At 36.6% G+C, this 15,722-nt stretch overlaps 1 pseudogene across 1 annotated transcript; it reads right to left on the reverse strand.

Moving 5' to 3' along the window:
• Nucleotides 1-3,344: 3,344 nt before the first annotated feature.
• LOC119625321 (protein YIF1B pseudogene) lies at nt 3,345-4,571 on the reverse strand (annotated as a pseudogene). The gene has a single exon (XR_012094391.1). The product of XR_012094391.1 is annotated as a protein YIF1B pseudogene (transcript).
• Between the last annotated feature and the right edge of the window lie 11,151 nt (nt 4,572-15,722).

Below are 15,722 nucleotides of genomic sequence, written 5' to 3' on the forward strand. Positions count from 1 at the left end.
TTATATGTTTGTGGGCTACATAAATGTCTTCTTTTGATAAGTGTCTGTTCATATCCTTTGCCCACTTTTTGACTTTTTTTTTTTTTTTTTGTAAATTTGTGTAAGTTCTTTGTAGATTCTGGATATTAGCGCTTTGTCAGATGGATAGATTGCAAAAATTTTCTCCCATTCGTAGGTTGCCTGTTCACACTGATGATAGTTTCTTCTGCTGTGCAGAAGCTCTTTAAGTTAATTAGATCCCATTTGTCGATTTGTCCAACAAAACCCAAAACCAATGGGTTTTGTTACCATTGCTTTTGGTGTTTTAATTATGAAGTCTTTGCACATGCCCATGTTCTGAATGGTATTGCCTAGGTTTTCTTCTAGGATTTTTATGGTTATAGGTCTTACGTTTAAGTCTTTAATCCATCTTGAGTTAATTGTTGTATAAAGTGTAAGGAAGGGGTCTAGTTTCAGTTTTCTGCATATGGCTGGACAGTTTTCCCAATACCATTTATTAAATAGGGAATCCTTTCCTCATTACTTGTTTGTGTCAACAACCTGGAGTTTTCCTTAAAAGGAGAAAGTATCAAATGGCATTAAGAAGCTCAATTTCTAGAGTAAGATAAAGATTGAGGGTGACCCAATAGCGAGTTTGAGAAATCAGGCAAGAAAATTACTGTAAGAGTCAGAAATTATTTGTCTATTAAATAGGAATTCAACAAAATACTATCTGAATACCTACATGTACTAGGTATCATTCTGGGAACATGGTAAATCCCTTAGAACTCAAGTAATCAAAGTGGAGCCCTCATCATGCTGAAATTCTGGTGTAGAATAATAGACAAAGTAAATTATTAATGAAATAAGTAAAGAATGTAATATATTCAAAAGTGATTAAGTGTTACAGGAGAAAGACATACACGGAGAAAACCAGAATAAGATGGACTTGGGGTGGTTGGGGGAGGAGTTACAGATGTGAATAGGCTGATTGTTTCCTTGAGAAAATGACAGTGGAGCAAAGAGACTTGAAAGAAGTGAGGGCCTTAACTCTACCAGTAAGAAGGATGGGAGGCAGCAAATAGTCTGACATGACAGCCCACAAAGTTCTGGGTTTTCCCAGAGTATTTTGATTGTTTTCATATCAATCATTCCAAAATAGCATTTTATTTTGGCGGGGGGAGGATACTTCTACTGCATTGGAGTTCAAACACAAAGCAATCTAGATGACTACCGATTCCCCAGATACTCTCAGGCCATATGGGCTCCATTCATTTACACATTCTTTTTCTCTACTATGAGTATTACAGGAAAGTGGTCCCTATCTAGGCCCCAAGAGAGGGTTCTTGGATCTCACACAAGAAAGAATTCAGGACAAGTCCACAGTGCAAAGCAAAAGCAAGTTTGTTAAAGTAAAGTAGTGAAAGTACAGCTACTCCATAGACAGAGTAGGGTGTCCCTGAAAGTAAAAAGAGGAATGCATCCACTCTAGGTACAGTACTCATACATATGGGGAGATAGGCTCTGCAAGAAGGATTTGCAATAAAGTGTTAATTTTCTTAATTACTATAATTTGCAAGAATCAATCTTATTTAAAGTAAAATTAGAAATGTCTTTATTCTCCAGATATCAGGATATTCCCAAGTCTGGGTTTGTTTAGTAAACATTATTAATTTGTTCCCTTAACCATAAACATATAAAGGCTAGGAATGCCTGACTTTCTGGGAATGCAGCCCAGCAAGTCCAGCCTCCTTTTCCTAGCCCTCACTCAAGATGGTGTTGCTGTGGTTCGAAAGCCTCTGACCTGAGAATTCCCTGTCCAACTACAATAAAGCATCAAAAATGTTATTTTCTTGACTAGGGTTACATCGAACATTTTCTGCTTCATAAAATCCTACACGATAGACAGTTTACATATCATTTAAAAATTGTTAATCTAACCATTTAATCATTAATTCCACCTACAACATTGATTACGTGCATACTATGTGTCAGATATTTACTGTTTCTTGGAGTACCAAACATAAGTGAAAAATACACCTAATTCCCAGAAGTTTAGAGTCTAGTTACTCTGTTGAGGCTACCTTACCATCTTAATCAACATTATTGTATTTTGTACTCTCATTATTTTTTGTCATTCATATTCAGTTTTTCATTATTTGATTATCATTCATATTCTGATAATGGGCTTTCATGAGGACAACCGAGCTTGAATTCTTGTCCTTGATGTATTATTTATTTGATAAGTAACTAAGTAAATTAATCATTCTAAATTTTATTTTATGCAATTATAAAATTGAAACTATAAACACTGCAACAAATTTTTATAAGTAACAATTTGACACCATGTATACAAATGTTTCAAAGACAATTTTTTAAAAATTTCAGTACCTACTTCTCTCTTGAGCTTTACTCTTGAGAGCAGAACAGAGTGTGATATACATTTGTTTATTCCAAACAATGTCCTACTAAGTAGTGTACATTTAATAAATACATATTTAATTGATTCTAGAAATAACTAAAATAGAAACTATTTTTATAAGCATAACTTGCTAAAAATGTATAGTATAGGTTCCATAAATTTTGATTCAAATAAATAAAAGTCAACTAATTAGTGGCAAAAGTTTTCCTTAATTCAATAATTTTTATTTCAAAAGAAAAAATCCACTGTATTTCTCACTCAGTCTACTAGGAAAGCAATACCCTAATATGTGACCCTGAAAATGATACATAAAAAAAGAGAAAACTCTGTATTTTCTAATTTTTGGATATTGATGTAAAAATTTCCAGAATATACTAGCAAATAAATCCAAACTAAAATAATAATTCCTTAATTCCTAAACCATATAATCCCAGAAATGTGTGGATTATTAAACTTTAGGATATCTTCCAATGTATTACATTACATGAATGAATTAGAAATACAAAACCAATTTGCAATTTTTTTGATTGATGAAGGTAAACAAATACCTAACACTTACTGAGTTCTAGCTCACATTTATCAATTCATTTCATTATACCATGATTCTATGTAATAAGTACAATCATTAGGCTATTTAAAGATAAGGAAATTGAGGCACAAGAAGTTTAAATAAATCATAACATCTCATAGACAGTGAGTGGCTGAGCCACAAGGTAAACTTGGCTAGATACCATATACTTAACTGATAACAATATTGCCTGTCTTGGCAAACTTCAACAATAATTACTGAAAAAAATAAAATAAAATTTTCTTCCCTCAATACAAGGTATCTCCCAGAAGTTAACATGATTACTTTTAACATAATGGAGAAGTTTTCATTAAATTCAGAAATGAGAAAGGATATATGCAATAAAATTTTTATTAAATTGTATTAAAAATACTATTTTTTTTTTTTTTTTTTTTTTTCCATGCCCATCAGGGTTTATTGTTTCTGTAACAGCGGCCACGCCCTGGGACGATGGCCTGTGCAGCTGGAGATCTCGCAGCACCTTGGGTTGGGGGCGGGGCGGGGCGGGACATGGGATGGAGGCGTCGCCTGTGGCCAGACAGGGTGGATCCCTGGGGCCTGCAGGCAGGAGATGAGTCCAGTGGCTCCCAGCAGCAGCAGCAGCAGCGGCGGCGGCGGCGGGAGGCTCCGCTCACCGCACCAGGTGGAAGGTGAGCCAGTACATGAGCAGAGGTTGTGCCGCTGCCACTGCCATGGTCAGGTACATGCGCAGCTGGTTCCGTGCCCCACGCACCGGGACCCCCTCAGCCGCTGCCTCTGCCAAGATCTTCAGCCGCAGGGTCCGGATCATGAACACAAAGATGGCCACACAGCACCAGCCCAGCACCAGGTAGTAGCCAATCTTCCCGAAGAGCAGGCCCATGAGGACCCCGCCAATCATCTTGTAGCCCAAGAAGGCCACCAGGTCGATGGTGGTGAGGTCAGTGTTGACAGTGACCAGATAGAGGCTGAGCAGGATGGCCACCACTTCCAGGGTCAGCCAGGCCAGGGCTGAGCTCGCCTGCAGCCCTAGGAGGTCTGGGGAGAACCTATCCTGGGTCCCCAGCGCAAGACCAGCCACCAAAACGTAGGTGATGAAAGCCATTGCTGGAATGTAGAGGTCCGGGGCATTGACGTCAAAGCGGGGGGCCACCGGGGTGTCCTGTTGGTACTGCACCTCCCAGTCCTGGTGCAGGTAGGGGAAGAACAACAGGCCCAGCTTTCTGCCCACATACATGGTGTCCACAGCAAAGTAATACTTGAGCTTGGTGACGGGGATGAAGCGGTCAATGTTCTTATCCACCAGCTCCTTGCCCTGCGCGGCCAGGCTGCTCCCATAGGCCATGGCCATGTTGGACACCGGGTCAGCCAGGAAGGCTGCCTGGGGCGTGGCAGAGGCTGCAGGATAGCCTAGGCTGCCAGGTGCCTGCTGGGCCCCATAGCCCCGGCTCTGGGTTGAACTTGTGTCATCGAAAAGCTGGTGGGGGTCGGCCATGCCCGGCTGGGACACAGGGATCCTCCGCTTTGAGGGCAGCCGGGGCGTCCCCGCCGCCGCTGCCGCCGCCAAGCCTGCCGGGTGCATCCTTTGCCGCCGCCGCCGCCTCAGCCGCGGTTCGGAACGTGCCCCCAAAAATACTATTTTTAAAAATGGTATGTTACACTTAAAAAAACTTTTAAGTTCAGGAATACATGTGCAGGTTTGTTACCTAGGTACATGGGTGTGATGGAGGCTTATTGTACAGATTATTTCATCATCCAGGTATTAAGTCTAGTACCCATTAAATGGTTTTCTTGATCCTCTCTCTCCTCCCACCCTCCACTTTCCAATAGGCCCCAGTGTGTGTTGTTCCTCTCTATGTGTCTACATGTTCTCATCATTCAGTTTCCACTTATAAGTGAGAACATGTGGTATTTGGCTTTCTGCTCCTGTGTAAGTCTGCCAAGGATAATGCCTCCAGCTTCACCCATGTCCCTGCAAAAAACATAATCTCACTGTTTTTATGGCTGCATAATATCTCCCAAAATACCATTATTTTAAAATATTCTGTTAGATTCTATTCAATAAATTAAAAAGGAAAAAATACATTTTAAAAAAGATTATTTGAAGGCAACGCTATTATCTAATTAAAAATCTTCATGAATCAACTTATAATTTGTAGGAAAGACACACAGAAATAAGATTATTATCGCAACCAATACTGCAAAAACTTTAAAATAACTATAAAATATAACAGAAATATATAAACTTCCACAGAATGATTTTGTATGTCATTTTTCTATATTGGTACAGTTAATATTATAAAAATAGTCACTAATTATAAAACAAGGCAGTGTATATTTGGAATAATGAACTAAAATATATTCAGAAAAATTAAATGTGCAAAAATAGCCAAGATTATTTTTTACTGAGAAAAAATATATGAAGGGGCTTTTCATATCTACCATGCACTTATATGCACACATTTATGTGCGCGCGCACACACACACACACACACACACAGCTACTGAAATAAGAATACCATGGTTATGGTAAAAAATAGGTAAATGCATCTATAAAAGAGAACTGAGGATTTAGAAAAGAACTTTTTTATATTTGGGAATTGATAGGTGAAAGATAATAGATAACTTTAAAAAGTCATTTAAGTTTAGTAAGAATGGAGATAACTTAAGTATAACAGAAAAAACAAGAAGTCACAATAGAATGAAATTGACTTGTGTACATTAAAGTAAGATATCTGTATAGAAAACTATATTGTAATCATAAACAATAGATAAGCCAGAAAAAATAAAAATAAATATTTTTACTGTATAAAGAAGTTTAAGTATATACATCTTAACTGAACAAGAAAAATAATTTCAAAAGAAAAGTTAGACAAAGGTTATAAACATTTGGCAATGGAAAAAGTAAAAACCAATATGTAAAAGTGTGTTCATGATCAGTAATCAAATTAATTCAAATTAATATAACAATAAAAACATTAATATATAAGACTGATAATAATTAGAGAGATTAATACCACACAACATTGACAATAATATTGGTGAGAAAGTAATTTAGCACAATTTCTTTGTGAGACAATTTTGCATTATCTCTCAATAATTTGAACATGCTGTCTTGTTCTAACAATTCCAAGGCTAAAGTCTTATGTAAAAAAATAAGCAACTGTATGTTCACTGCAGCATTATATATAATAATTCCTCTCTTCTACAAAAGTTGGAAACAGTATGCAAACATACTTAAAAATTATTACTTTATCTTCTCCACTGTAACTATGAAATTGCATATGTTAACATGGAATGTACTTTTAACAGCAACTCACATAACAGTCTATTTTGCCATCACAGAATCTATTTTGATGTATGTGTACGTTGTGTGTACCAATATATGGCATTTAACTTTTATTAATTGTAAGTATACAAACCACAATTTTTATTGTGGTTAGCTCTAGAAAGTAAAATTTTTGGTGATAATGAAGAAATACTCTTATTTAGGTTTATAACATTTCCTAGTATGAGTTCTTTTATTTACAATTAGCATCTGTTATTTTGTAATAAACAATCCTATCTGCAAAAGTATAAATTAAAAAATCATGAAATAGTACAGACAAATGACAAGGGATTTGTCTTTAATATTTAAATATCTATTTTAAGTTGTCATGATTATCTTCTCATTCAGTAAAATATAAAAGCAAAACACTATTCACAGATCAAACTAGGAGTCAACCTACTAAACTTGGAATTATCATGTTACTACTAGATGTCCTGCTAATTGAAAAATTCTTCTTTACTTCAGTGTAAATTTCCAGAATGGCTATTTTCCCTCTTTACCAGTATCCTTTTTCCATCTTCATATAATCCAAGCAGGGTAGAAATGTTCAAAGAGAAGACTTTAAGGCTTACTTCATTTTCAGACTTGACAATCAGCCATCAGAGCATCAGATTTCACAGGAGCTATAATTCCCTAAGGCATTTGGGTCAAACTAAAGGGCCCTTTCTATCTCTGATAATATCGAAATGCAGCTGATAATATCGAAATGCAGACTACCTGCCTACTTTAAACCAAACATCTATGTGACGTTACACCTTGACAGCCTGCTTCAGATATTTCCCCCCTCACCAATGACTGAATTTCAAACTGCCAAGAAGTATTTCTCATTGTACTCTGACACACAACGTGTTGATTTTTCTGCTTCACTAGCAAATGGAAATGAAATTACCCACAGGGTTTCCCAGTCCAAATGGTATTCTGTCATTCCTGACACCAGAAATTCTGTTTTTGTGTTGCAAAGTACTATAGGGATATTCTGTGTGTGCTCCCTAGTAGCATACAAAATGGTTTGAAATTGGAAACAAAAATCTTCACCTTAGTTTAGGATTTGGTGATCTTAAGAAATCATTTATAAGCCAAAGGTTAAGCAATGCCATTTTCAAATTTTAAGTATTAGAAAAGAAGTAGTGGCATCCCAGTCACCTAGTTATTTCTAGTCATTCTACGTAATTTAAGGGAAAATAAAAGTTTAAGGCAGTACAAACGCAGGCTGACAACAATCTTCTCTTGCTGACAGGCTAATAGGTCCCTTGTTAAAGCATCATCAGAATTTACTTTTTTTTCTTTTCACACACTTAGTATTTTGAACACTACATTTTTACATTGTGAGAGATTTACTTTTCTATACCATTTATCTGGTGTCCAGTTACAATATTAGAAAGTGTTGTCTATTATATAAGGAGAAGGAGCATATAACAGAAAATGACTATAATTATGAAGTTCTTCCTGTATGTCAGATAATACTTTAAGTATTTTAAAAGTGTTATCTGAGGCTTTTCTAATGGAGGCCTCAAAAGAGTTCTACATGAACAGTCGGAACTATTCTGAATTGAGGTACAGATACATTCAATGACTTTCCCAAAGTCATTCAGCTTTGAAAGTGACTAAGTGGAACCAGGATTTGAATTTAAGCAATCTGATTTTAGAACTCAACACTCTTAACATTAATGTACAGCTAATATACAAAGTGCTGCCATTGGAATTCTTGAAGTGGAGCCACTGATGTAGAGGAATACAAAAATTCTGATAGACTGTCCGTGGAAGTGAGGACACCTAGAAGCAACCTAGCAAATGTGAGGTTTTACTGAAGAGTTTTATAAGAATCTGCAGATGCTTAAAAGAAAAGGTAGTTCTACACTATCCCTGAAAAACTCATTCCCTAGAGCTTACTGCAAGTGACTTCCATTCATATATCTAGGGATATAATTTTCTGTAAGTATTAGAGTTTATAATAACATGTTACATAGAAATTTTAGTAAAATGTACTTTTACCAATTCAGTAAGTGAAATATCAGGACCTCCCTTTATCATCTTTTACATATTGAATAATCATTATAATAACCAGTTTCAGAATACACATTGCTTTCCTTAATCCACTAACAAAATACATCATAAAGAAAAGAAAAGCTGCACAACAGCTGATAAGTAATTCTATATCTAAAATACATATAATTTTCTTGGAAAGAATACTTAGGAAGTTCTCATGATCTGAAGCACAGAGTCTTAGAGTTATCCCTTAGTGTTTAAACTACTTTAAATGATCTACCTACACCAACAGCTGGTTCCCAATGTTCCTGCCAATTTCAATGAAAACTCTCAACAGCCTGCCATACCTTGTAAGTCTGTTGCTTTTATATTCAAATCTGTTGAAAAAGAAAAAAAAAAAGTCATTTCAAAGCTTATGGCTATAAATAGGTGTGTAAATATGCTGGGGTATTTATAACCATCCAAGCCCCCAATTCTGTCTCTGCTTTCTCTAATGACTTCCTTTTTTATATTTTTTTGAAAAAATCAATTATATCTCCTCTTCCACAACTGTACCCCCATTCTCTCCTATTTTGTGCTTTTATTTCTTAATGACTATCTTTCTTCCTCCTTCCCTCTTTTTTATTTCCAAATTGCTTGCTTTCATTGACTCTATAACATGATTTTTATTCATATCACTAAATTAATATTCAAAATTTTGTAAATAATCTCCTAGTTGCAAATGTAGTGGTTGATATTAAAAAACTGCAGTCAGTACATGGTTTTATCAATTATTCTATTGAACCATTTATTCTTTGAGTTCCAGAGAAACTATGTCAATTTGATTGTCTTCCTATATCTCCAATAATTTTTCTCAATTTCTCTTGCTATTTTCCTTTCTAATATGGTTTGGCTGTGTCCCCACCCAACTCTCACCCTGAATTGTAGCTCCCATAATCCCTAGAAAATCACTTCAAGTGATGATCTATTGAAAGATTGGTGAAGAATATAGACCTGGTGGGTAGTGATTGAATCATGGGGGCAGGTTCTACTGTGCTGTTCTTTTGACAGTTAATAATTCTCACAAGATCTGATGGTTTTATAAAGGGCAGTTCCCCTGCACGTGCTCTCTCTTGTCTGCCACCAGGTAAGATTTGCCTTTGCTCCTCCTTCACCTTCCACCATGATTGTGAGGCCTCCCCAGCAATGTGGAAGTGCAAATCCATTAAATCTTTTTCTTTGTAAATTACCTAATCTTGAGTATTTCTTCATAGCAATATGAAAATGGACTAATACAGTAAATTGGTACTGGTAGAGTTGGGTACTGATATTAAGATACCCAAAAATGTGGAAGCAACTTTGGACCTGGGTAACAGGCAGAGGTTGGAACAGTTTGGTGGGCTCAGAAGAAGACAGGAAGATGTGGGAAAGTGTGGAGCTCCCTAGAGACTTGTTGACTGGTTTTGACCAAAATGCTGACAGTGATATGGACAATAAAGTCAGGCTGAGGTGGTCTTAGATGGAGATGAGAAACTTATTGGGAACTGGAGAAAAGATTATTCTTGCTATGCATTAGCAAAGAGACTGGTAGCATTTTGCCCCTGCCCAGGAGATCTGTGGAACTTTGCACTTGAGAGAGATGATTTGGAGTATCTGGTGAAAGAAATTTCTAAGCAGCAAAGCATTCAAGATGTGATGTGTGTGCTCTTAAAAGCATTCAGTTTTATTCATTCACAAAGATACGGTTTGGTATTGGAACTTATGTTTAAAAGGGAAGCAGAGAATACAAGTTTAGAAAATTTGCAGCTAACAATGCAATAGAAAAGAAACACCCACTTTCTGAGGAGAAATTCAAGCTGGCAGTAGAAATTTGCATAAGTAACAAGGAGCCAAATGTTAATCACCAAGACAATGGGGAAAGCATCTCCAGGGCTGTCAGAGGTCCTCACAGCAGCCCCTCCCATCATGAGCCAAGAGGCCTAGAAAGAAAAAATTGTTTTATGGGCTGAGCCTAGAGTCTTGCTGCTTTCTGCAGTCTCAGGACTTGATGCCCTGCATCCCAGCCCTGACTAAAAGGAGTCAACATACAGCTTAGGCCATTGCTTCATGTGGTGTAAGCCCCAAGTCTTGGCAGCTTACATGTGGTGTTTGGCCTGTGAGTACACAGAAGTCAAGAATTGAGATTTGGGAACCTCCACCTAGATTTCAGAGGATGTACAAAAATGCCTGGATGTCCAGGCAGAGGTGTGCTACGGGGGCAGAGTTCTCACGGAGAACCTCTGCTAGGGCAGTGCAGAAAGGAAATGTGGGATAGGATTCCCCACACAGAGTCCATGCTGGGGCACTGTGTAGTGGAGCAGTGAGAAGAAAGAAGGTCACTGTCCTGCAGACTCTAGAATGGTAGATCGACCTATGGCTTACACCATGCACCTGAAAAAGCCACAGACATTCAAAGCCTGCCTGTGAAAGCAGCCAGGAGGGGGTTGTACCCAGCAAAGCCACAGGGGTGGAGCTGCCCAAGACCACGGGAACCCACCTCTTGCATCACCATGACCTGGATGTGAGACATGGAGGCAAAGGAGATAATTAGTTTGACTGCCCTGCTCGATATCAGACTTACATGGGACCTATAGCCCCTTTGTTTTAGCCAATTTCTCCCATTGGAAATGGGTGTATTTACCCAATGCTTGTATCCCCACTGTATCTAGTAAGTAACTAATTTGCTTTTGATTTTACAAGTTTATAGGTGGAAAGGACTTGCTTTGTCTCAGATGAGACTCAGGACTATGGACTTTTTAGTTAATGCTGAAATGAGTTAAGATTTTGGGGGAACTGTTAGAAAGTCATGAATAGTTTTGAAATGTGAAGACATGAGGTTGTGGAGGGGCCAGGGGTGGAATGATAGGGCTTGGCTGTGTCCCTACCCAAATCTCATCTTGAATTGTAGCTCCCATAATTCCCACGTGTCATGGGAGGGACTTGGTGGGAAGTAATTGAATCATGGGGGTGGGGTTTTCCCATGGTGTTCTTGTGATAGAGAATAAGTCTCACGAGACCTGATGATTTTATAAAGGGCAGTTGCCCTGCACATGCTCTCTTGCCTGCTGCCATGTAAAACATGCCTTTGTTCCTCCTTTGCCTTCTGCCGCGATTGTAATTCCTCCCAAGCCATGTGGAACTGTGAATCCATTAAACCTCTTTTTCTTTATAAATTACCCAGTCTCAGGTATTTCTTCATAGCAGTATGAAAATAGACTAATACTCTTTCCTTCTACTATTCTTTGAATATTCCTGATATGTAATGTTGCTAAATGATCCTTTTTGAAATTCTCTCCCACTTGCTAATCATTGGATTCTCTCTACTACTCCATGATATCTAATGTTGCTGAATGTTCCTTTTTGAAATTCTCTCCCACTTGCTAATCATGGGATTCTCTCAACTGCTCCATGGTTTCTAATGTTCTCACTACTACTCCATGATATCTAATGTTGCTGAATGTTCCTTTTGGAAATTCTCTCCCACTTGCTAATCATGGGATTCTCTCTACTACTGCATGGTTTCAATTCATACCTATAGATCAACACTTACTCAGAACATTTACAGATTAAATGTCAAACAGAATTCCAGGCTCACATTTCCAAGGTCTTCTATATATCTCACTTGGATGTCCCACAAACATGTTAAATTTACACAACCTCGAATTAAAATGTATCAACAAAATTTTTATTACCTCCATCAGTCATCCTGCCTTCACAAGCCTGCTTCTCTGCCTGCTTTGCCTATTTCAGTTAAAGACATAACTATTCACCCAACAACTCAGGCTAGAAATTATAAAGTCAGGTTTTGTTTTATATTCTCAATATTCTTCCCCATCAATTCCACTTCTAGTCAGTCTAAAATTGTTGACTCTTCAACTCCAGAAAAAAAAATGTCTTTCTCTTTCTATTTAAATTGTATCCTCTCCAACTACACTGAAATAATAATTTCCTAAGATTACTATATTACATTACTACAGAGAAAAGTTTTATATTTTCAAATTATGAATGCTCTATATTTAAAATCTTTAGATGAGTCCTCCCGACCTAGAAGAAAAGCCAAATTCTAGAATCCTTCAGGCATGGAATGCAAAATGGTTCACAGTCTAGTTCCAGGTGTATTTCCAGTTTTACCCACCATAATTCTCTCCCATACATTTTTAAATCAAACTTATTATTTTTTCTAATTTTAGATTCACATGCAGTTATAAGAAAAAGTACTCAGAGATCCTTTGTACATTTGTCCGTTTTTTCACAATGATAGCAACTTGCAAAACTATAGTACAATATCACAGCCAGAATATTCATATTGATACAATCAAAAAAAAAATGTTCCATAAAAGATCACTCATCTTGACTTTTCACACAACCCTTTCCATCCTCACTACCTTCTTAACCATGGCAACTACTATTCCCTTCTTCACTTCTATAATTTTGTCATTTCAAGACTATTATATAAGTGGAATCATACAGTATGTAACCTTTTGAGATTTGCTTTTAACACTTGGCACGATTCCTAAGAAATTCATATACACTGCAGCATGTATAAATTGTTCCATTATTGCTGAGTAGTATTACATGGCACAGATGTACTGCAGTTGATTTACTATTCACCCATTGAAGGACGTCTGGGTTATTTCTAGTATTGGACTATCAAAAACAATGCTTCTATAAGCATTTATGTACAGATTTTATGTAAACATGAGTTTTCATTTATCTGAGATAAATGTCTAGGATTGCAATGGTGGAATAATATGATAGTCGCATGCTTAGGTTGTTTAAGAAATTGCCATAATAATTCCCAGGGTTGTTGTACCGTTTTATATTCCCACCAACAATATATGGTATTTTTTTCCTCCACAGTCTTATTTGACATTGTCAATATTTTCTACTTTAAGTATCTTATAGGTATATAGTAATATCTCATTGTGCTTTTATTTTTATTACCCTGATAATTAAATGATGTTGAACATCATTTCATGTGCTTATTTGTCATTTATATATCTTTATATGTGAAATCTCTCTTCATGTCTTCTGTTCATTTTTTGACTGGATTTTTTTTAACTTTTTAGTTGTGAGAGTTCTTTATATATTCTAGATACTAGTCCTTTGTTCCATATTATTTTCTCCCTGTATGTAGCTTGTCTTTCCAATCTCTTAACAGGGTATTTCATAGAGCAAAAGTTTTAAATTTTAATGAGATCAAAGTTATCATTTTTTCCAAGAAAATCTTGCTTTTATCTTAAAACTAAGAACTCTTTGCCTAGCCCTAGATTCTGAAGATTTTCTCCTATACTGTTTTTCTCCTAAATGTTTTATATTTCTTCATTTTACATTTAACTCTGTGATATGTTGTGATTTAATTTTTGCATAAGGTATCAGACTTACATTGAAACTTGTATTTTTTTTCTACTGATGTCCAATTGCTACAGCATTATTTGTTAAAAAGTCTATCTTCTCCTCCATTGAATTACTTTTGACTTTTGTCAAAAATAAGTTGGGCATACAAATATACTCATATTTGTATAATTCTGTGTTTTCTATCTTGTTTTATTGATTAAGTGTCTATCACTTTTCCAATATAACATAGTCTTGATCACTGTAGCTACATAATGACTTTTGGAATCAGAAGATGCATTTATCCCACTTCATTCTGCCTTTTCCCATGTTTTTACCTATTCCAATTCCTTTGATTATTTCTTGAAGTACTTTTTCAGTACTGCCCTCTTCCTTTACCTTCTAAGCTTCTCTGAAACGAATGTTCAATCTTTGTTACTATTCCATGGGTGCCTGAGGCTCTTTTCTATCTTTATGTTTTTATGGTCTATTCTCTTCATTACTCAAAGTGGATACGGGTTGAGCATCTTTAATTTGAAAGGCTTAGGACTAGAAGCCTTTTCACGTTTCTATTTTTTTCTTTCAGATTTTGGAGCATTTCTGGTTTTGCATTTTCAGATTTATAATGCTCAACCTATAATTCGTAATTATCCATCTTTCAGTTTCTTGACTCTTTTCAATGTCCCCTCCATTCTGCTATGGAGCTCATCTACTGAGCTTTTTGTTTACATTATTGTGCTTTTCAATTCTAAAATTTCCAGTTGGTTCCCTTTTATGTCTTCTATTTCTTTGCTCAGATTTTTTATTCTTTCATTTGTTTCAAGCATGTTCATAAGTGCTTGAGAAATGTTATCTTGTCTGCTTTAAAATTTTTATTAGATAATTCTAACATCTGTTATATTGTATTAGTATCTATTAATTGTCTCTTTTCGTTCAGTTTGAACTCTTTCTGGTTCTGGATATGATAAATAAAGCTCAACTGAAATGTGCATATTTCCATATTATGTTCTGACACTCTGGATAATATTTAAGCCTTCTGTTTCAGCTGGCTTTATCTGCTGCTTCAGGAGGAAGAGGGGTGGCACTGCTTTCTTACAGCCACATGATGTAGAAATTCAGATTCTTCACATAGTCTTTGACAGTTTGGGAGTGGAGATCCTCATTACTGCCAGACTCCCTATGTGGTCTCCACTCACCATTCTATGAAGTAATCTCATTATCACTGGTGATGATGAAAGTCCCCACTCTTCACTAGGCCTCCTCAGATACCAGTCTAGTGTGGAGGGAAGAGGATGGGGTGGAGTTTCAGGTTCTCCATATAGTTTCTGCTGACAGGATATAGAAGGGACAGAGACTCATTAATGCCTGCTGGGCAAAAGCTTTAGTGTCCCCCATTGACCATTTTGGTTCATGTTCTGTCATTGGTGACCCAGAGGGGATGTTGGAGAACCTTATTACAACCATTAGAGGGTAAAAATCTAGATTCTCCAGTTTGTCTTTGCCAACATGGATGGAGGTGTGGCCATATTTTCTCCTGGAGTGTTCAGTTGGAGTTCAGCAGTTATTGTCTAAAAGATTTGTCTTGTTAGGCTAAGCCTTTCCTGAGATAGAATCAACCTAACTGATCTTTTGGACAGACTTCATTCCTCAGAAAACAGGGTTATGTTGGGTTCTTTTTATCTGTTCTTCTTAACGTTTCTGGATTGCCAGTTTCTTCGGCTCCAAATTAGAGATAAATGTTTGTAAAAGAAAATACTTAAGGTACTTGCCACCATGTCATTTCTCGGGTCCTGACATTCCCAGTCAGTCTGCCTTAATTATGTTTTCTTAGGTCTGTTTTATACATAATGTCCAGGGATTTTAGTTGTACTTAGTGGAAGGAATATTTGTCATATGTATTATCCTCTATTCATGCAAGGCAATTTAAAATTTCCTAGACATTGTCAGTTCTCTTGCAAATCTTTGCCTTTGTTGGATCACAAGAACATTAATCAATTTTCTTCTTCCATTTATTCCCATTTTACAGGTTAGGAAAGTAAGACAGAATAATTCAGTCAGTCATTTAGTTAGAAATAGGCAAACTTTGGATGTGAACACAGAACGTCATG

This window comes from Chlorocebus sabaeus, chromosome 10, assembly GCF_047675955.1.
Source record: "Chlorocebus sabaeus isolate Y175 chromosome 10, mChlSab1.0.hap1, whole genome shotgun sequence".
In the NCBI taxonomy this organism is placed as follows: Eukaryota; Metazoa; Chordata; class Mammalia; order Primates; family Cercopithecidae; genus Chlorocebus; species Chlorocebus sabaeus.